Consider the following 24,041-nt stretch of genomic DNA (forward strand, 5'->3'; position numbering starts at 1 on the left):
TTGGCTTAAAAGTTTTATAAAAGTGATGTATGATTTTCAGAAAGTTAAAAAAGTACACAGAGGGCTTCCCTGGTGGTAGAGTGGTTAAGACTCCACCTGCCAATGCAGGGGACACGGGTTCGAGCCCTGGTCTGGGAAGATCCCACATGCTGTGGAGCAGCTAAGCCCGCATGCCACAGCTATTGAAACCTGCGAGTCTAGAGCCCGTGCTCCGCAACAAGAAAAGCCACCGCAATGAGAAGCCCGCACACTGCAATGAAGAGTAGCCCCCACTCGCCTCAACCAGAGAAAGCCCACGTGCAGCAACGAAGACCCAACGCAGCCAAAAATAAATAAATAAATTGATTTTAAAAAACCCACAGAAATATATTTAAAAAGTGAAAGTCTTTCCCATACTAGCCTCCAGAGGTAACCAATATTAACCTTTTGGAACACAGTCTCCGTAAGTATGTGGTGTATATAAAATCACACACAGAAACACACCCCTGCCCTATAAACTTGCTTCTCTCCTTATATTTGTTTTTTACGTCAATATATGTAGTCTTCTCTTTTTAAAAGCTACACTTTAAAGTATTTTATTGTGCCATAAGTTACCCAGCTCTATTGATCTGTAGTCAGATATTAGGAGTCTCGTGGCTGAAACTGGAAGAATCCCAATTCAAACTAGCCTTAGGTAAGGAGGAAATTGGCCCATTTAGTCATATTTGCAGAAGAGTGGGGGGACGGGGCGGGGGCGCGTTAGCCTCAGAGGGTGCCTGGGACCAGGGCTTCTAACCCATCAGGACTCCCTGTCTCTTTCGTGTCTCATCTCTGTTTATTTCAGCATAAACAGCTTCCTTTATAGACTAGCTTTACCCCTGTGTGGGAGGCAGAATTGGCAGCTCCAGATCGTATCCTAGCAGCTTCCTGACCTGACAGGAGATGACACTTTTGTAACAGCTCCAGGTGAAAAAGTCTGCCTGAGTCAAAGCCCCACCGCCTCACTACCTGAAAAGAAAACGACCCTTTTCTGGGCCAAGACAGACTGATTCACGCTGGATCACACACACACCCTTCAGGCCAATTGCTGTAGTCACAGGAAGTAGGGTGATATGTGATTGGTTCAGCTGAGATGAGCACTTGGGTTCAATGTTCTCAGAGGGAAAAAAGGGAAAAATTCAAGAAGAAAAAATATCAGTAGATGTTAACTATAGATTGCTTACAGTTTTTAATGATTATAAAACTGTTTCAGAGAATATCCTTATAAATACATTCTTGGCCCTTGAATGTATATATGTATATATACACATGATGAAAATAACTTAAAAATATTTAGAAGAAAATTATGCTCATGTAGCATACACTAATCACCTGCTTTGCCCAGCAGCTCTTCCTTCTTCTGCTCCAAAAAAGCACTGTTTCTGCTTCCCACTCTCCTTCTCCACTCCACTCCAGACTTCTGGCTGAATGGAGCTGCCGCCTTCTTACAACATCCTGTATCCCTGACCCTGGTGATAGGTTGAAGGGTGAGCACCTGGTCCAAATTAGAACAGTCATGACCAGTAATAATTCCCCCTTCCCTGGTCACAAAGGTTGGTCTGCAGTGGATTTCTGACCATTCAGAGTCCTTCCTCAGAGAAGAGCCCTTTTCCTTTTAGGTGGTGGGATTGAGAGTCTTTGTCAGTGAAAGCTGCTGGAAGCCATGATCCCTCACTACAGAGAAAGACTGTGGTAGGACAGCATGAGGCCAACATGCCACGGAGAGCAGAGACCCGAGACCCAGAGAGTCTTGGTGGAGCTCAACATTCTGGTTCCAACATAAAAGACTCAGAATTGCCAAACTAATACTGAGGAAAAAGAACAAAGCAGGAGGCATAACCCTCCTAGGCTTCAGACAATACTACAAAGCTAAAGTAATCAAAACATCACGGTATCAGCACGAAAAGAGACATATGGATCAATGGAACAGAATAGAGATCCTGGAAATAAATCCACAAACTTAGGGTCAGTTAATCTTTGACAAAGGATGCAAGAATATATGATGGGGAAAAGATGGTCTCTTCAGCAAATGGTGCTGGGAAAGCTGGACAGCCACATGTAAATCAATAAAGTTAGAACACACCCTCACACCATACACAAAAATAAACTCAAAATGGATTAAACACTTAAATATAAGACATGACACTGTAAAACTCCTAGAAGAGAACATAGGCAAAATATTCGATGACATAAATTGTATCAATGTTTTCTTTGGTCAGTCTCCCAAGGCAATAGAAATAAAAGCAAAAATAAGCAAATGGGACCTAATCAAACTTATAAGCTTTTGCACAGCAAAGGAAACCATAAACAAAATGAAAAGCCAAACCATGGACTGGAAGACAATATTTGCGAATAATGCAACCAACAAGGGCTTAATTTCCAAAATATACAAACAGCACATACAATTCAATAACAAAAACCAAACAACCCAATCGAAAAATGGGCAGAAATCCTAAATAGACTTTTCTCCAAAGAAGACATACAGATGGCCAAGAGGCACATGAAAAGATGCTCAACAGCAGTAATCATTAGAGAAATGCAAATCAAAACTACAATGAGGTACCACCTCACACCAATCAGAATGTCCATCATTAAACAGTCAGCAAACGGATTTCCCTGGTGGCACAGTGGTTAAGAATCCACCTACCAATGCAGGGGACATGGGTTCGATCCCTGGTCCAGGAAGATCCCACATGATGTGGAGCAGCTAAGCCCATACACCACAACTACTGGGCCTGTGCTCTAGAGCCTGGGAGCCACAACTACTGAGCCCACGTGCCACAACTACTGAAGTTCGCGCACCTAGAGCCCGTGCTCCACGACAAGAGAAGCCACCACAATGAGAAGCCCACACTCTGCAGTGAAGAGTAGCCCCCACTCGCCGCAACTAGGGAAAGTCCACGTGCAGCAACAAAGACCCAATGCAGCCAAAAATAAATAATATAATAAATAAATATTTAAAAAGTCTTCAAATAATAAATGCTGGAGAGGGTGTGAAAAAAAGGGAATCCTCTTACACTGTTGGTGGGAATGTAAATGGATACAGCCACTATGGAGAACAGTATGGAGGTTCCTCAGAAAACTAACAATAGAGTTGCCATGTGATCCCACTCCTGGGCATATAACCAGACAAAACTCTAATTCAAAAAGATACATGCACCATTATATTCATAGCAGCACTATTCACAATAGCCAAGACATGGAAACAACCTAAATGTCCATCAACAGATAAATGGATAAAGAAGACGTGGCACATATATAGAATGGAATATTACTCAGCCATAAAAAAGAATGAAACGATGCCATTTGCAGCAACATGGATGGACCTAGACATTACCATATTAAGTGAAGTAAGTCAGAAAGAGAAATACAAATACCATATGATAACACTTATATGTGGCATCTGAAATACAACACAAATGAATATATCTATGAAATGGAAACAGACTCAGACATAGAGAACAGACTTGTGGTTGCCAAGGGGAAGGGGAAGTGGGGAGGGAAGGATTGGGAGTTTGGGATTAGCAGATGCAAATTATTATATATAGGATGGATAACCAACAAGGACCTACTGTATAGCACAGGGAATTGTATTTAATATCCTGTGATAAACCATAATGGAAAAGAGGATGAAAAAGAATATATATACATATATGTATAACTGAATAACTTTGCTGTACAGCAGAAATTAACACAACACTGTAAATCAAGTACACTTCAATAAAATTTTAAAAAGTCTGGTTCCAGGCATTAGGGTTCCTGGAGCACCCTTGTTTTCTACCTTGCCATGGCTCATTCTTAGTTGGTCAACTTTTCCTTTGAATCTGTGAGCTGGCCCGCTGCCCATTCAGGATCCCCCCACACCTTCCTTTTTATTTTTTTTCTCCTTCTTCTTCCTCTTTGTCCTCTTCCTCTCTTTCTTCTTCTTTTTTGCTTGTAGCAGTTTGAGTTGGGTTGTTAAAAGAAACTCATCTACTAATAAATTCAAGCAATTCTTAAGTGTGTGAGGTGATAAAACAATTATTGCCCACTACAGTGAGCATGGAAGACTTTTATATTCAGGAAAAAAACTGATAATAATGGTATTTCAAAAAGAAACTCAAATGTGTAAACATGTGTTATAAAGATTTTGTTGCAGTGGTTTTTTTTAATATTTATTTATTTATTTGGTTGCATGGGGTCTTCTTTGTGGCAGGCAGGCTCCTTAGTTGCAGCACGTATGCTCCTTAGTTGCAGCTCCAGGGCTCCTTAGTTGTGGCATGCAAACTCATAGTTGTGGCATTCATGTGGGATCTAGTTCCCTGACCAGGGATTGAACCAGGGCCCCCTGCATTGGGAGCACAGAGTCTTATCCACTGTACCACCAAGGAAGTCCCTGCAGTATTGTTTTTATGACATTGAACTATCAATACTTCTGTGCTTTTCTGTACAACCTTCTATTATTATAAAACACCTATACATATACATCCTGTAAAGTTGCGTTTCTCCCTTATATTAGGTTTTCATATTAATGTACAGTTTCCTCTTTGTAAAAGCTACATAGTGTTCCATTATATTATTGTGTCGTAATTTATTCAGTCTCTGTTCTGTATTTGAATTGTTTATGAGAATTCTCTTGGTTGAGTATAGTTCCCTGTGCTATAAAGTAAGTCCTTGTTGGTTATCTATTTTATATATACTAGTGTGTATATGTTACTACTTCATTTTAAGAAGAACGTTATTGTATTCTATTATACAGACATACAATGATCTATTTATGCAGTTCCCCTGTGATGGAAAGTTAGGTTATTTTTCATTTTCCACCATCACAAATAATGTTTCACATATATCCTTCTTTATTTTTGCAAGCAATGTGTAGAATAAATTCGTAAGACTGGAATCACTTGGTTGGAAGACAAACAAATTTAAAATGTTGAAAGAGACTGCAAAATTTCTTTCTGAAAAGGTTGTGCCTATTTACATATTCTCTGTGGTAAACTAGTGCCTGGTCTTCTTTTCTTTTTGTGCAATGGAAGCAGTGCTGCCCAAATATGCTCACTCAGAGTTGTACTGAAAACTCAGATTTATATCCATACTTTGTTGAAGAAGTCTCTTTTTTTACCCTCTTAAAAAGGTTCTCATTATAAAAGTGATATGTAATCATTAGAGTCACCCAAAGTAAGTGGAGAAAAGAATAGCCCACCAGTCCATGGAAAGTTCTGAAATAGAAGCTCCCAGAGGACAGAGTTCTCGCCAGTCCTGCTCATCATGGTTTCTTCAGTGCCTGGGACAATGCCTAGCACAGTGCATATTTGTTGATTAAAGGAAGAAAAAAATAGCCCAGGAGGCTTCACAAAATAATGACAACAAAACCACTAACCTCCCTGAATTCCCTTCTTCCTTGAAAACAGGCAAATATACAACGTACACACCACAAAGGAAACAAGGTTTTGACTCTTGGCCAACAGTGAATTGCAATTTTTTCCTTCATTATTCTGAAAAAGGGACTGAATGTCCAGATGATCTTGAACAAACTCTTGGAGCATATCTCAAACTTGGTTTAGGTCTTTTGTTAAGTATCCAGTTTATATCTGATTATTCCCTCAATTATGCCATGAACATTTGTGGATATCTATTATGTACTGAGCACTGGGTCTACAGTGAGGAATGAAACATAGCCCTGTTCATGCAGAGCCTATAGGATCATACTCTTAAGTTTCTCTGAAAAGCAAACAACTCTCACTTCTGGAAACTAAAAACCTGATGTCTGCTATAAACTATAAATTCCATGAGGCTAGAACACTTACCTGTCATCTTCTCTACTATATTCCTAGCTTGACATACAGCAGGTGTTTAATACCTATTTGTGGGCTGGCTACCTTAAGTCAGTTCCATTCTGTTGGCTTCAGTATTCTATGGCCAGATTTAGGAAGGTAAGAGTATTTTGAACAGCAGGAGAGTCTGAAATTCAGGCAGTAAAGCAGGTTGCAACAGTCAGAAAGAAATCACTCTCATTCAACCTCCAGGGACAGCCACTTCCTCACCAGGTGCAGGACGTGCACCAAGGCCATGAGCCTTGACATAAGTGATCTACGTCCTAGTTTATTGGAATATTTGATCAACAATATTTATTTTTAAGGAAGTACTTGGTTTTATTTGGTTTTTTAAGGTATTGGGGTGGCCAATATAAAGTTATTTTGACATACTTGTTGATTCTTGGCTGAACCAAACACTTACTGCCTGTGAAGCCCAAGTATGAAATACATATTCCTAGAGTTTGAACTAGTACAGACTGAAGTATAACTGGACCAATGTCATTTACAGATGAGTAAACTGAGGAGCAACTGGGTTGAGAGTTGCCCCAAATGGCATTGTCTCTCTGGATCTGATTGGTAGACATCACAGTGATAATGATCGCTAATCACTGGCTTGGCATTAGCTTTCAGTTTTGTAATTTCCCCTTCCCCCCCTTTAGGAGCAGGCAAGGATAGCAGAGAGCTAGAGGTGATAGTTGGGAAGTACAATTGCAAAATTCCTTGGGGCATGAGGGATTCTTTCTAATAGTCTCTATCAGAGTGAAACGCTCAACTGAGATGGCAAGAGAAACCACAAGCCAGAATTAGATTAGATTAGGATTAGAGCCATGAACCTGATACAGTTACTCTTGGCCTTGGTTGGCTTTCTGTATCCTCAGCTCTGATGAGCTGCGTTGTTGGGCTGCACCCCGCAGGCCTGCACCCTTGTAGTTGCCCAGCCTCGAGACTGAATAAAGAACCGGGAGACAGTGACAGAGCCATCAACCGTTTATCCCGTTTATCAGACAGGGGAGCTTACGTGTCAGAAGCAAAAGGGTCCTGGAGTGACACCCTACGGTGGACGGCTGACTGCAGGCGGGACATGGTGGGAGAAGGAGACTACCATTAATAGGGGGAATTGACGTCGGTTTGGCTCGTCAGTTACCAGGGAAACCAGCGGTTGCGGCAGGGGCAAGCACACAATTAGTTACTGATTAAGTCCTGTAATTAAGAGGATTGGATAGTCCTGTGAGTGAAGCAGGGACCGGTCAAGCAGGGGATGTACAGAGGAATAGAAGAGCCATCTTGAGTGACCTGACCATACATGCATCTCGAGAAATGTGGGCCCCATCTTTTACTCTGCCCTCGCATGCCCTAGAGTAGAGCACTCTACTCCACCGGTGCTGATCAAGCAGATCTCTCTGGACCCTTCAGATTATCTCCTTAGAGTAGTCTAAAATGCAAATCCCACTAAAATATGCGGGATATATATTTTCCACCATCTTGATCTAGATTTGAAGCTCATATATTTCAAAGAATAAAAATGAATTTTAAAAGAAGAGCACCGGGTCTTCCCTGGTGGCGCAGTGGTTGAGAGTCCGCCTGCCGATGCAGGGGACACGGGTTCGTGCCCTGGTCTGGGAAGATCCCACATGCCGCGGAGCGGCTGGGCCCGTGAGCCACGGCCGCTGAGCCTGCGCATCCGGAGCCTGTGCTCCGCAACGGGAGAGGCCACAACAGTGAGAGGCCCGCGTACCGCAAAAAAAAACAACAACAAAAAAAGAAGATCACCAGGGTTTCCCTGGTGGCATCCACTTGCCAATGCAGGGGACATGGGTTCGAGCCCTGGTCCGGGAAGATCCCACATGCCGCAGAGCAACTAAGCCTGTGCACCACAACTACTGAGCCCGCGTGCATGCCTAGAGCCGGTGCTCTGCAACAAGAGAAGCCACAGCAATGAGAAGGAGCCCACGCACCACAACGAAGAGTAGCCCCTGCTCACCGCAACTAGAGAAAGCCCACGCACAGTAACGAAGACCCAACGCAGCCAAAAATAAATAATTTTTTTTTTTAAAAAGAAGAGCACCACCCTCAGGGGTTTAAAAGAAAATTGAACAGACATATGTTTCCATTACATGTTAAAGTTCTTTAAAATGAACATTTCTTTCCTTTAACTGTATTTCGGTTCAACTTGGAGATTCTCCTCCTTCTAAAGGAGGAAAGGACCTCCTGCTTTCCCCATCACAGGGAGGGGGCGGAGCATCCTCTAGAAGCTTGGAAGTGAGCCGGCCCTGGCCAGTCTTGCGGGAGGAGTTGCTTTACATACAGACTTCCAAAGCCTCCCCCGAAGAGAGAAGAGAAGCTTGGAGCTTAGGTTAATATCAGAGATGCACGTGACTTGGGGAATCTGCATGTGATGCCAGCTGAGCCTCAGAAAGTCAGCGCGACCACAGAAGTGCCGAGCAGGGAGAAGGCTCTGCTGGACCAGCAGTTGGAGTGAGAATAAAAACCGGATCACACGGCCAGACCCTGCACGATCCACATGACATTGGTCTAATCCAGTCATCGCCCATTGAAAACGCTTTATTCAAGCTACTTTGTGAAGTTTCAGAGGATAAGAAGAGGCTACAGCAGTGTGTTCACCAGGAAGGACATCGATTGACACTCACTGGAGGTTACATTCATTAATTCCCCTACAATCTGAAGGTGAATGACATCATCCTTGGTTCTACTCAAGAGACAGGATTCCAAGCCCAGGAGGCAGTGAGTACTGGTGGAGAGAGAACACATCTTTTTATTTGGGACTCTGATAAGACTTTGGCTTTGATTTTGTTTTGCCCTCTTCCCAGCTTTGTGACCTTGAACGTGAGCAAGAGTGCCCATTTCCTCACTCTCTTGTTAACTCTCCATTGTATCATTTTTTGGCCTCATTATAAGTCAAATTAGGTAGAAAAAATAAAATAAATAAATAAGGGCTTTCCTGGTGGCGCAGTGGTTAAGAATCCGCCTGCCAGTGCAGGGGACACGGGTTCAAGCCCTGGTCCGGGAAGATCCCACATGCGGTGGAGCAACTAAGCCCGTGAGCCACAACTACTGAGCCTGTGCTCTAGAGCCCGGGAACCACAACTACTGAAGCTTGCGCGCCTAGAGCCCGTGCTCTGCAACAAGAGAAGCCACCGCAATGAGAAGCCCGCGCAACCGCAATGTAAAGTAGTCCCCCAGCCCCCCTCCCTCCAAGGGGTGAAGAAACAAAGACCCAATGCAGCCAAAAATAAATAATAAATTAATATAAATAAATAAATAAAAAGAAGAGCACCAAAAATAGGGCATGGATTACAAGGATGTTAACATGTAGAAATGTGTAATAACAATAAGAGACTTTGAGGTATTATAATTAATAGCTTAATATTCAATAGACTTTTTGGTAAAATTGTTTAAACTTATACAGCATTATTTTGTATGTATGCATAGTAATAGCCATTTGCAGTCGCCAATAACTGGGTCATTTAAATGACCAAATTACATAATTCCCATTGGCTTTCTTTACAGAAGGAAGTTTTTTTTTTTTTTTAGGAAGTTTCATTTTTCTATGTTGAAAGTGATAAAATGTTCATATACGTTTTTATAAAAGTGATACACAAGAAGTAGGTGGACTGTGGACATTTTTCCTGTAGAATTAAAATGACCTGCGGATCAAAAAGATTGAGAACTCTTGAGAAAATAAAGGATCAGATAAAGCAGCTAAAGATATGGTGAATTTCCTCCCAGCCCATTCTAGGACTTGTCCACAGACTCCCTTTGACACCATCACCCATATTTATATTGTGTAATATACACATCTAGATGACACATACAGCAAACGAGATATAGAAGGAAAGGTACTTGGAGACACAAATGACTCATTCTCAGCTCGTTTTTTTTTTTAAATTTATTTATTTTTGGCCGCGTTGGTTCTTTGTTGCTGCACGCGGGCTTTCTCTAGCTGCGGTACCCAGGCTTCTCTTTGCAGTGGCTTCTCTTGTTGCAGGGCACGGGCTCGAGGCGCGGGCTTCAGTAGTTGTGGCTCGATGGCTCTAGAGTGCAGGCTCAGTAGTTGTGGCACACGGGCTTAGTTGCTCCACCGCATATGGGATCTTCCCGGGCCAGGGCTCGAACCCGTGCCCCCTGCATTGGCAGACGGATTCTTAACCACTGTGCCACCAGGGAAGCCCCTCAGCTCTTCTTATAATGCCTTTGTTTCTACATTCTCCATAGTTGGGGGGAAGCAACATATCTATACAGTATTTAGAAATATGACCAACATCTGAAGCATTTGTCAGTGACTGGATCATTTACACTGCTAAATTACCATAACTCCCACAGTCCATCTTTAGAGCAAGGAGTTTTATTTTTCTGTCTTGAAAATGAGATAATATTTAATTTAATGTGTCTAATAGTTGCATTCACTACAGTATTCTTAATCCATAGAATTGAAATTACAAGCAAACTTTATGAAATTCTATGATCTAAAATGCTATCCTTTACATTTAAAATTTTGTAGGAAAAAAAGTCAATTCTGTTTCATAGTACTCTATCATATTCAAAAGCCTATTTTCTTATTGTGGAGAAGAGGTCATGTTTACATAACATTTATGATACAATTAGATTTCATAGTTTTGTGGCTTTTTTTCTGTCCCGAAGTAAAATTAGGTTTCCTTATATGGAAAAAGATTTAAAAAGTCAGGGAAGAAATACATCAAAACATTAACAAAATTAATTTTACACAAATTTTTCTTCAAAGAGTATACACTACTTTGATAATTGTAATAAAATATTCCTTTTAAAATTTGGTTTTTTTAAAGAAAGAAGAAAGATTTTAATTTAAAAAGCCATGAGATGAAAGGAAATTTTATTTCCCCACCAATAATCTTTTTTTTTTTTCTTGCGGGCCTCTCACTGCTGTGGCCTCTCCCATTGAGGAGCACAGGCTCCGGACGCGCAGGCTCAGCGGCCATGGCTCACGGGCCTAGCCGCTCCGCGGCATGTGGGATCTTCCCGGACCGCGGCACCCCTGCATCGGCAGGCGGACTCTCAACCACTGCGCCACCAGGGAAGCCCCCTCCGATAATCTTTTACAGACTTTTGCCAAGTGTTCTCCCCGTCACGGAATAATTCCTGGCCAGTGCTGAGCCACAAGGGGGCAGCGGCTCCCTGGGAACTGGCACTTGCCGGCAAATCATGCAGCTCAGCCTGAAACCAACTCAGTCATGTGTCTCTAGTGCATGGCCACTGGCCTGGGAGAGTCACATTTCACTTGCAAACTGCTTTTAAAGACTCCTGCTTTGATTCTTTGAAGACACTGTTTCTATGAATAACACCGAAAGAATGGTCCAGTTGGAGCTCATGCGGGGTCAAGGACCTAGGTGAAATGCTGACAAATAAAGTTTTACCCTCTGGAGTAGGGGTTAGGCAAATTCTCTCAGTTTGTGGCTGGAAAGGGTGGAATTTGAAAAGCTGCCAGAGGAGGAGGGTGCAAGATTAGGTGACCTGAGCAAAAAGCTCTGGCCCGACAGGCCTAAGAGAAGACCGCTCTTCCGCGGTGGGCAGGTTTATGAAGAAGCTTCCAACCTTTCTTCTCGAGGTTTTCTGCCTCCTGTCCCTCTCTGGTTCAATGTCTTCCATGCTGACTAAAACTTCTGCCCTGGTAACCATATCCATTAATTCAGAAAATCCATAATATCCAATATTAGCTTGGCTATTTACAGTTTCCAAAGTCTTTCCTACTTTATAAACCACTTTCATGTATGTTTATCACCCACTATTTGAAATGCTTTGACTTTTGACACCCACTTTTTAGTGAACTTTATTATTGGAAATAGACTCCATCATACTGACCAAAGCTAATACCAAAAAAACAATGAAAAGCTGGGAACCAAGTGCCAAGGACATCGCATTAGCCTGGAAACACGGACCAAGCTGCAGGGTAAACGGTGTGATGTGGGCAGAATGGAAGTGTTAGAATCTGGGTTAGGGAGCTCAGGAATGAATTCCTTTCTGAAAAGGAAGGGCAAGGTGGCACTGTAGAAGCATCTGCCACTCAACGACTTTCAGAGGCATCCATGCGCATGGAATCGACAATGAATATTTGTGAGACAGATGACCCTAACTTGCAATGTCGTATGTTCATCTTTGGAGGAGTGAAGAAATCCTTTGTTTGCCATAGGGTGATTTATTAGGGAAACTTGTCCTCCTAAACCATATATTTTGATAAGCTGCAACAAGTCTAAGCTATGCAGAAGAATCTCACAAAAGAAGCATCTACTACCTAGTTTTGAAGGCTGTGTGGCTTTACATATTTAATAAAGGCACATATATTTGGAGGGGTTCTTTTTGTTCTATTTCTGTGATCAATTTTATAATTTTTGTGATAGGAAACAGCATTGTGTTTATAGGAATTCAGGGTAAATTCATGATGGCTTCTCTTTTGATTGTCAACCAGGAATGATTTGATTGAAAGTTGGGGGTTGTTGTGTTTCTATTCTATGGTTTAGGAGAAAATCTGAAACAGGTTAAGTGTCATGGTCAATCAAAGGGCACAGCAGATCTTTTGACTCTAAATCTGGGATTCTTTTTTTTTTTTTTAAATCACTGTGCTCTGAAAATATCTCTCTGTTAAGGAAATCCTATCACCAGACCACTTTTGCTTCATCTCTCTGCAGTGGATTTGGTGGCTACTGTTTTCCAATTCTGAACCTAAAAAACTAAGGCTCCAAAAGCATTTGGTGTTTTCTTATTCTTTTTTTTTTTATGGCCGCACCACGTGGCTTGCAGGATCCCTGCCCAGGGATCGAACCCGTACCCCCTGCAATGGAAGTGCAGAGTCCTAACCAACCATTGGACCGCCAGGGAATTCCCAGCATTTGGTGTTTTCAGTGCCGCTGAGTGAGGAGTTTCTTACTTAGACCCTGTTGGGAAAAAAGTTGGTCTCTAAGTAGGTGGCAGCACTTGGGTGGTTTATTATTTCTTGAGAATCAAGCATGTGCTCGTTCCGGTAAAATGACGCATGGTACAGTCTGTGCCTTCTATAAGCCACCTTCTCAGGCTCCTTGGCTCATATCATAGACAGAGAATAAAATAAGCAACAGACCAAGGGGTGTAATGTGAATCTTAGAAAGTTGTTGTTAAATAGAAATCACATTAGCAGCAAAGTAAATCAAAGCACCTTGGACACATTTCATACACTTAACCAAAATTTAGAGTTAATGTTAGGTCCATAAAATCGTAGTTTTTAAGGTTAGGATTAGCAACTTCTCTGCACCCTTTCAAACTGATTCTCTTTTGGGACAGATCTTCCTTTCACTTTCTTCAGCACTCTTTCTAAGGACTCCCCAAAATATATACCCCACTGACCTTCTACAAATGCCTGAACATCCAGTTATCCATCGTAATAAACTGCTCTCTCTTTCACATTCTTCTTTTAATGTGCAAATATCCCATAGAAAGGTAATATATTAAATTCTTAACACAGGGATGGCAAATTCTAGGCAAATCTCCTGGCACACTCCGGTCTATGGCAGACATGCATGCTTTCTCAAGGAGTCTGGAGTTAAATCCTCAACACAGTGCTCCTGGCAGCCTATCCAGGCTAATCAAAGGTGGCAGAGGAGCTGAAGCCTCTTTGGCATCCCTGCTGTAGCAGTGTAAATTGAATAAGTTGATAATACAATATCCCCTTGGTAGGTTCTAGAAGCAGGGAAACTGGATAATAAGGGTATGAGAGGAGCTATTAAGGTCAAGCTTGTTCTACATCACAATGTCACCCCAGGCTCTTTGCCCGATACTACTTTAATAGCAGAAATAAAAAACCAGGGTGGCTGATCTACAAAATAAAAGTTGTGGGACATTTACTTTATAATAGTGGAATACTGTCAGGCCTTCTTAAATGGGTAACTATCCATCTCCAATCAGCTCATTCATCAAGACTTGCACACAGGTATTCTTCTATCCCTAAGCCAAGTGAAGCTCACACATAGTGGGCCTGAAATTGAACGGAAAATGTTGAGCAGCTACTGCCAAGGGGAGTTGGATGGTGTCACCCAGAAAAAAACAATGAGATCAACGTCTCCTGCACACTGGGGGAGATTTTCCAGGTGTTGTGTTGCTTGAACTACCTTGAATTTGTTCTCTTCCTACCAAAAGTCAGTCTCCATGACCCCCATAATATAAAAGCAGAGCAAAAATCATACAGAGAGTGAAGTCCTTTTAAGAGAGGGCCAGCTGCCGCTGACACATTCCAGAAAGCACCTTGAAAGTGAAGGAAGCTCCTGATAAATAATAACAAAATAGTGAAGGCTGTGAAGGTACATTCAATTCTGTTCTTGGTCTAACATTTAGACTATTGCGGAGAGACCAAATATTCAGTGGTGAGCATAAAAGTCTCACATTGTTCCTTCCAAAAAAGAATGGGGACTTCCCTGGTGGTCCACTGGTTAAGACCCTGCGATTCCACTGCAGGGGCTGCGGGTTCGATCACTGGTCAGGGAACTAAGATCCCACGTGCTGCACGACCAAAAAGATTTTTTTAAAAAAAGTCTTCAAAACAGAATGATGTAGCCACTGAAGAGTATTAGCAAAAAATATAGATTTAGTTGCCAGAAAATAGGGTGGTGGGACTTCCCTGGTGGCACAGTGGTTAAGAATCCGCCTGCCAATGCAGGGGACACGGGTTCGAGCCCTGGCCTGGGAAGATCCCACATGCTGTGGAACAACTAAGCCCATGCGCCACAACTACTGAGCCGGCGTGCCACAACTACTGAAGCCTGCACGCCTAGAGCCCGTGCTCCATGACAAGAGAAGCCACCACGATGAGAAGCCTGTGCACTGCAACGATGAGCAGCCCCTGCTCGCCTCAACTAGAGAAAGCCCATGCACAAACGAAGACCCAACGCAGCCAAAAATAAACAAATTTATTTTAAAAAAATGGGGTGGAGGGTTCATATTGGACCAAGAAAGAAGAAATATTTACATTAGCTTCACCTAACTAAGGTTTCATCTGTTCCTTAGTGATGAGTAGTCATATTCTATATATAAAAATCATATTTTTTGAAAGTCATATTTTATAGTATTTATGTGTTTTTCATTCTTAGACACACTTATAGATACGTGTATTAAAAAAATATTTTGCCTTTTTCTAGAAAGGACTTAAAGCACCTGGATATGCATGTGCCTATGTGTGTTTTTGGATGGATGGACAAATGGACAGATGATAGATAGATGGATATGTCTGACAGGTCATTTAGGTAAGGTTAGTTGAGGCAACACTATCCTGTACAAGACCTCTATGAGGTTTAGACAAGTCAGTCTCCTGAGTATTAGAGAATATTCTGAGAGCTTTTAAACCATTTTGCCACACTCAGAGATATGAATTAACATAAATACCCAAACATACCCCTCATTTCACATGCGGTCTAGAAACCCTGTGGGAAAGAAGTGGAACCCAGTAGAGTTGCAGTTCAGACATGTAGAAATTGTACCTATGGACTGTGACCCTAGAAGAAAGGACTAGAAGGAGAGAAAGTAGGACCTTCTAGTAGAGCCAGCTGGACTGAGCATCAGGACTTGAGACTGTCCCAAGGAAGCAGTGTTCTAGGGGCAGCTGCCAGCTCCTCCAGGGACAGCACACCTGCCTGGGAAGAGGAAGCCATGGTGCAAAGGAAAGAAAATAAAGAACCATACAAGTTCAGTCTTGGGAACGCTTTTCTGCTTGGTGGGTTGTCATGAAATAACAGGGCCATTGAAACAGATGGAAGGCTTTTGCTACGGACTCTGATTAAATGTGAGACGAATACCTGCTCAACCCTATGCGGCTTCTGAAACTTGGGTCACACTTGTCACCTATGGGTGTGTATATATGTTTGTTTACATTACTAATTCAACAATTCTGTGTTTAGTTCACTTCAAAGACCAGTTCACTTATTCTCAAAACATTCCTCTTTTTGAAAGAATAAAGTTAAAAACAAACCAGATTTCATTATTGTAGATCTGTGATTCTTATTTATTTATTTATTTTTGGCTGCGTTGGGTCTTCGTTGCCGCACGCGGTCTTTTCTCTAGTTGCAGTGAGTGGGGGCTACTCTTTGTTGCGGTGCGTGGGCTTTTCATTGCAATGGCTTCTCTTGTTGCGGAGCATGGGGCTTCAGTAGTTGTGGCTTGCGGGCTCTAGAGCGCAGGCTCAGCAGTTGTGGTGCACGGGCTTAGTTGCTCCCCCCGCATGTGGGATCTTCCCGGACCAGGGCTCGAACCCATGTCTCCTGCATTGGCAGGCGGATTCTTAACCACTGCACCACCAGGGGAGTCGAGATCTGTGACTCTTAAACTCTAGTTTGCGTCAGAATCACCAGGAGGGCTTGTTAAAAAAACAGGTTGCTGGACCCCACCCCCAGAATTTCTGATTCTATAGGTCTAGGTGGGCTCAAGAATTTGTGTTTCTAGTAAGTTCCTTGGAGATGCTGATGCTGCTGGTTAGGGAGCATACTTTGAGAATCACTGCTGTAGATAATATTCTGGACCTGGGAGTCCTTAGCTGAAATATTCTGGAGACCAGATTGAAACTTGAGACAGCAGCCCCTTTTATAAGATAGTATCTTAACAAAGTGCATTCCTGGCCAGGCAACCCTTCTAAGATTTTCCAAGTGTTTTTACATCTAATAATAACAGATCTAAGAAGACTCCTTCTTACATCCTCCCTCCAATCCTTTGTTTGACCCAAACCCTTGCAAAATCATATATAATGTATATTTTCATTACTGTTTCAGCTTCAAACTCGCAAATAGGAATGAAGAACACTTGATATTTTTCCAATGTCTGGTATTTGAAACTTGTTATCCAGGGCATCACGATTTTTTGGACTTAGAATATCAGTTTGAACTTAGAATAAATGGAATTTATAAACTTATGGAAACTGTGCCACAGTTTCTGACCCCCAAATCTAGATGCATCATCTGATGCATGGTTTAGTATATGTGCTGCCAAAGCGAGCACCTGATGTATAGATTAAATACATGCTTTGAAAATACAGCAGAACGTTTAAAATTAGAACTCTCCAAGAATATCCTGGACATATGATTGTCTTACATATGAGAGTTGTTCATTTATTAATTCCTTAGTACATACTTATTAAGTCCTATGCCAAGGATGGGGCTAGGTGCTGTGAATACAAAAGTAAATAAGGACTAGACAGGATTGTGTCATAGTTGAAGCAATTCTGGAGCCAGATTGCCTGAATTCAATCAAGTCTGAAGTCTGTCACATACTAGCTTGGCAAGTTACATAACTACTTTGTGCCTCGGTTTCTTCACTTGTAATATGAGAATAAAAATTGCACCTATCTTATAAGAGAGATATGAGAATTAAACGAGTTAACATTTGTAAAAAGCAGAGAATACTATCTGGCATATTATATATGTTTTATAAATACTGTCATATAAATACACCTGTCTGTGTCTTTAAGAAGCTCACAGTACTGAGGCATAAAGAGTGACATGTGAAGAAGCAAATACAATGCAATGTAATAAATGCTATAATGAAGGTATGAGTGAAGTCCTGGACTTTCTTTACTGCCACATGGACTATGGTAAACTCTCTGGACTCTGGACTGCATGTGCTTGTCATATTGCTTCCCTCTCTAGAAGCACGCTGGAGAAAATTCAGCAAGTTTTTAATCTTCCTTTTTATAGCTGCTACTATGAAAACAACCACCATTATGCTAACATGTAATTACCACAAGTAGTTTTCAAAAACCTTCCTATCAAATGTAAATGATAGTGAAACTCATTTAGGAGACCATCTGCTTGAACTTTATGTGAAAATAGGATTGGGCAACCGTTCTGCAGTCTCTGCAGTTGAAACTCTGGGTGGGACGCCAAATGAATTAGATGTGGCAATAACTTATAGAAGGAGGGTAGCCAAGAGACTTTCCCAGTTTTAATACTAAAGGTCCTACTTCCCAGGAGTCTCCTCAGTCTCGGGCAAGAGTTTAAAATCACCACAACTGTTTTGATGGGAAATGGAAGCTTTAAAAAGAAAAGATAAAACGAATATAATGTTACAATAGAATACTACTCAGCCATAAAAAAGAATGAAATAATGCCATTCGCAGTAACATGGATGGACCTAGAGATTATCATACTAAGTGAAGTAAGTCAGACAGAGAAAGACGAATACCATATATCACTTACATGTGGAAACTAAAATACAATAAAAATAAACTTATTTATGAAACAGAGGCAGACTCACAGACATAGAAAATAAACTTATGGTTGCCAAAGGGGAATGGGGGTGGAGGAGAGATAAATTAGGAGTTTGGGACAAACATATACACACTACTATACATACAATAGATAAACAACAAGGGCCTACTATAGAACACAGGGAACTATATTCAATATCCTGTAATAAACCATAATGGAAAAGAATATGAAAAAGAATATGTACGTATGTGTATATATCTGTATCTATATATATCACTTTGCTCTGTACACAACATTGTAAATCAACTATACTTCAAATAAAAACTAATATGATGTTATATGTCAATTATATCACAAGAAAAAAATAAATTAAAACCTGCATGTTGCAAAAGCACTATTTCAAGCTTCATACAAAAGAAAAAAAAAAGTAAGAAAAAGAAAATACAACTGCTGGGTCCCTTGGATTGGGGATAACTGGAAAGTATAGTAGAAATCAATAGATATTTACTGACTATCCTTTGAGGGGAGACACACATGTTCCTGTCTTGATAAGCTACAATCTGATTTGAGGAACAAGAAATGAACCAGTATAAAGTTAAATCAAAATACATTTACACGTCAGTTCAAGATAATAAGAGAAATGATGGTACAAAATGACTAATGACCCATAAGTTTTCCATTTTAGAATTGCTCTGGGAATGGAGTTCAGAGGAAAGGAAGAGCCCTCACTGGGAAACTGTCATAAAGTGGCCCAGCTTCACAATGGTTACAAGACCTGGTGGGACTTTGATACGCAGTGAGGAAGGGAGGAGCCGTTACAGGTGAATGCTACAGCACAGGCCAACCACAGGACTGGGAGAAGCATAACGCAAATCCACGGGACAGGGAACGGCATACTAGAGGAGGTGGAGGAGGGAAGGAGATGAGCGGGGAGATGAACTTAATATTCACACGAAGCTCTGTAGTAGCACACATTCTCTTAAGCTTGGGTTGGAAGACCATTTGTCAAAAGACCACTCTCTTTGGGCTTCCCTGGTGGCGCAGTGGTTGAGAGTCCGCCTGCCGTTGCAGGGGACGCGGGTTCGTGCCCGGGTCTGGGAAGATCCCACATGCCGCGGAGCGGCTGGGCCCGTGAGCCATGGCCGCTGAGCCTGCGCGTCCGGAGCCTGTGCTCCGCAGCAGGAGAGGCCACAACAGTGAGAGGCCCGCGTACCGCAAAAAAAAAAACCACTCTCTTTCCCTTGAGTGAAGAAATACTACCTTTCCCTCTAAATCTTTCCATTTCTATTTCCTATAGAAAGATTTCCAAAGTCTTTCTAGGTTTAAACCCTAAATAGAATGTATATAGTGGCTCCTTGTTTTGGTTATCTCGTGTTGGGTGACAAACCACCCTAAAACCTGCAGGCTCCCTCCCAGCATGATGGTCTCAGGGTAATCAGCCCTCCTCCTTAGGAGCTGGCTTCCCCCAGAACACCGAGTGTCAGAGCAGAAGCTCCCAGGCTTTCTTTAGTTCTAGGCCCCAAACTGGCCCGGCATCACTTATGCCTCATTCTGGGGGGTCAAGCACGTCACAGGGCCATCGAGAGTCAAGGAGAGGGGTCTACACGGGGTGCGAATGTCAGGAGGCCTGGTCCATCTGGGGTTACCCACGTGGCAGCCTACTGCGCTCCTCCTGAGGCTTCTATTGCATGGCTCTTCTGTCAAATCTCTCTTTCACAACACAGATGTTTTACTTAACATTTAATTTTATGCACCTCTGCTTAGAGGAAGAAGGAAGCCAGCAATCTGCCCCCAGGGAGAACAGAACCTAAACAGGAAGTCAGGTCTACTGAGTCTTAAAAGGGACAGCTGTGTAAAGACTGATCCAGGCCCTGAAGCTCGCTGGGTGGAAGCCCAAGCCCAGGACAGAGGATCTGGAAAGGGAATCTAGTGTTTGGATTTGAGACATGAGGGCTGGCCAGCAGCCCGTGTACTTCCGGCAGGAGCGCCATGGGGTTCTTGTTCACATCTGCAGGGAAAGGTACCGCAAGCAGAGAATTCGCCTTAGTCATCCCCAGGGCACTGGCTACCGTACTGTTGGACACTGGAGAGCCCCCCAGTGAAGTCGGACTCTGGCAAGATGGGGAAGATTTGAGCCTAGGAGAGCTGTCATGGATTCCTGGGTCAGCTGATGCCAGATGAATTTTATCCATGTGTCATCCTGCAGAGTTCTGTAGGATTATTGACAATAACTCTTTGCATTGCTTTCCTTTATCTTCCTCCTCTCCCCTCCTCACCCCCACCCGCTAATCTCTTTTCTTCAAGACACCAGGTGCAGAGTTGAGGTGAATAGGCACCTTATCTCAGAACACATTCGCAACGACAGACTGTGCAGGGCCCTTCTCTTCTGTAATATTTGCTTTCCTCCATTCATACCAGCCACCCATTCCCATTGCCTGGGAGGGGGGCTTCCCTTCACATTTCATTTCCTTCCCACCTTCCTTAAGGTATGCAACTTGCCATCACTTGAAAAATGTCCTCAGAGTGTTGTTGGTAAATGAAAATGTTTATAAAGTAAATCCAAATTTAAAGATAAATTTTTGATGAACACTCTGTATTCACCACATAAACCCAAGTGAAGGAGGAAATATTTCAAGGTGCTAAACTAAAAAAATAACAGGAAACACTCTCTCCAAGTTTACCTCAGTTGTGCTTCTGTCCCAGTTATTGAACAAGTGTTGTACCCCTTGCTGTACCTTAGAAACAAATGTACAGTCATTGATTGTAACTTAGGTGTCTTTGGGAACAGTGCTAAATTGCACCACTAGCTTTCCTGGGTCTCCAGCTTAACAGACAGCAGATCTTCTCAGACTTTTCAGCATTCATAATCATGTGAGCCAATTCATCATAAGAAAGCCCCACAAATCTCTCTCTGTCTCTTTCTCTATCTTTATCTCTGTCTATCCTATTTGTTCTGTCTCGGGAGAACCTTGGCTAATACAGTGGTCTTTGGGGGGAACTGCTGATATTTTCATTATCCTGATTCTAAGATGTCAATCCCAGCAATGCAAATTTCTCTTGATTTCTTTTCAATATTTTTTTCTGTCTAGATATTAGCGTCGATTTATTCTTACACACCCGTTCATTCTTGTACCTGCAATTATCTCTCCAGCACAGTGAAGGGACATTTCACCCCCGTTGTTTACCCCCCTGTGCAACCTGCAAGAAGAGTCCCTGGGGGCCTACTTACCCACTGCATTTCAAGCTCTAGTACTAAGGTCCTGCTAACCCTATACTGAAATGAACTAGTGATTGCATTGTTTTCCTGATGGAGAATCAACAAGCATTTCCTCGGCTCTTGGCAAGAGCTTACTTTACTATTTACCAACTCAGAGGCTGAGAAATTGGCAGAGCCATTGGCAGGAAGGGTGAAGAGCAAAGAGGTGCTAAGTTTCCAGAGACACCTAAGTTACAATCAATGACTGTACAGTTGTTCCTAAGCAACAGCAGGGGTACATCACTTGTTCAATAACTGGGACAGAAGCACAGCTGAGATGAACTTGGAGAGAAACAGATCTTCACCCCATTTGAGAAGACCCAGTGAAACAGGAGGACAATGGGCTGCTCTGGCAGTCAATCTTAGGAAATTCTGAGACACACCTTCAGGTCCTGCTTGTCATAGCCATGCCACAGCCATGACTGTTTCTTTGCTTTGGAAAGTGAGAGCTACTTCCTGCAGCAATTAGATTTAATTCAGCAGTATCTTCTCATCAGAAAACCCAAGCTTCCAAGGTCCTTGTCTCCACACCATTCACTTGGCTCCAACAAGTCCATGTTTTCTCATTGCTCTTGGCAATTGGGTGTATATGTCTAATTTCTTCAAGCCAACATATACGTATTAGTCTCATAATTACATAGTTCTCTGCATCACAAGCTCAGGAAGCAGTTTGGTGAGTTGGCGCATGCCCTAATGTTTACGTCTGTTTAGTCCAATTCAGCTCTCTTCGTGCTTAGAAAAGCACCAACTGATCCAAGACAGAAAACTGCTGCCGAGCAGGCCAGGATAATTCCCACGCTGCCAATGACTACTGTCAGGAAGTGGCGGGAAGGGGAAAGCATCTCTGTCCTCTTGTCCCAGCCTTCCCAGATCCAGAACCAAATCCTATCCATGCACAGGTAGAGTAGGTCCAAGGCAGCACTGCAAAGTCCACCAAGAATCTGCACCCCACCCCAGTTTCTCTATTCTGTCTTTTTTCTCTATTCATGGAGTCCCCTTCCCAATCTCCAGGTACCTGTTAACTCTCTTCTTCTCCACCTTATCACCTCTTTTTAAAAAATTCCTTGACTCTCTTGGTCACCCCAAATATTGATAGCAACTCAAAATATTTTTTCTCCCGAATGTGCCTCCATTTTAGTAAGGATCAAAATCTCTGGTTAAGGGAATGGAGTATTGACAATGGAATTCCAGGCATCACCTAGAACGAGCAGGTAAGAAGGCTTTGTAGGGAGTTGCTCAGGTCCCTAAAATCACACTATGGAGGCAAAGGTACAATCCACCTGCCTTAACCCCGGGTGGGCTCCCAGATGGCTCCTGGATGAGGGCTGGTCTCCAGAAAGACCACGCCATACTTAGAAGCTTGGAATTTTCAGCCCTGCCCCTCATTCTCTTGAGATGGGAGAAGGGCTGAAAAATGGAGTTAATGATCAATCATGTCTACATGATGAAGCCTCCATAAAAATCCCAATAGTATGGGGTTCGACAAGCTTCCAGGTTGGTGAACACATCTACACACTGGGAGGGTGACACACCCCAAATCCACAGGGACAGAAGCTCCTGAGCTTGGGACCCTCCCAGACCTCGTTCTATATATCACTCTTCATCTTGGTGTCCAGCTTTATCTTTTATCATACCCTTTAATAAACTAGTAAATATAAGTAAATATTTCCCTGAGTTCTATGAGCTGCTCTAGCAAATTAACTGAACCTGAAGAGGGGGTCATGGGAACTCTTGTTTGTAGGCAAATTGGGCAGAAGTTGTGGGTAACCTGGGGACCTACTACTTGTGATCGGCATCTAATGTAGGGTAGAAGCAGTCTTTTATTTTTGGTTTTCTGGTGGTACATTTTTTTTAACTTTTTATTTTATATTGGAGTGTAGTTGATTAACAATGTTGTGCTAGTTTCAGGTGTACAGCAAAGTGAATCAGTTATACATATACATGCATCTATTCTTTTCAAATTCTTTTCCCATTTACGTTGTTACATAATATTGAGCAGAGTTCCCTGCTGTTGGTTATCCATTTTATTTCTTTTATTATTTTATTTTATTTTTTAATTAAAAACATTTCTGGCCACACCGTGAGGCATGTGGGATCTTACTTCCTTGACTGGGGATAGAACCAATGCCCTCTGCACTGGAAGTGTGGCGTCTTAACCACTGGACCACCAGGGATGTCCCAGATTATCCATTTTAAATATCGCAGTGTGTACATGTCAATCCCAAACTCCCTAACACTCCCCACACAACCTTCTCTCCTGGTCACCATAAGTTTTTTTCTAAGTCTATAAGTCTGTTTCTGTTTTGTAAATGTGTTCATTTATATCCTTTTTTTTTAAAGATTCCACATGTAAAAAAAAAAAAGATTCCACATGTAAGCAATATCATATGGTATTTGTCTTTCTCTGTCTGAATTACTTCACTCAGTATGACAATCTCTGGGTCCATCCATGTTGCTGCAAATGGCATTATTTCATTCTTTTTTATGGCTGAGTAATATTCCATCGTATATATGTACCACATCTTCTTTATCCATTCCTCTGTCGATGGACATTTAGGTTGCTTCCATGTCTTGGCTATTGTAAACAATACTGCAATGAACATTGGGGTGCATGTATCCTTTCGGACCATGTTTTTCTCCAGATATATGGCCAGGAGTGGGATTGCAGGGTTATACGGTAGTTCTATTTTTAGCTTTTTAAGGAACCTCCATACTGTTCTCCACAGTGGCTGTGTCAATTTACATTCCCAGGTTGGTAGCAGTCTT

General features: G+C 42.2%; 1 long non-coding RNA gene across 2 annotated transcripts in view; it reads right to left on the minus strand.

The window, feature by feature from the left end:
- The window catches only part of LOC132519819 (uncharacterized), a 78,507-nt gene that overhangs the window by 11,883 nt on the left and 42,583 nt on the right, over positions 1–24,041 (minus strand). The window contains exon 4 of one of the 2 annotated variants that reach the window (XR_009540310.1): positions 9,740–9,956. The exons of the other annotated variant lie outside the window; for it this stretch is intronic. This is a non-coding gene — a long non-coding RNA (uncharacterized LOC132519819). Of the gene's footprint in view, positions 1–9,739; positions 9,957–24,041 lie in introns of those variants that run through there. 2 annotated transcript variants of the gene reach the window in all.

Source organism: Lagenorhynchus albirostris, chromosome 4, assembly GCF_949774975.1.
Source record: "Lagenorhynchus albirostris chromosome 4, mLagAlb1.1, whole genome shotgun sequence".
In the NCBI taxonomy this organism is placed as follows: domain Eukaryota; kingdom Metazoa; phylum Chordata; class Mammalia; order Artiodactyla; family Delphinidae; genus Lagenorhynchus; species Lagenorhynchus albirostris.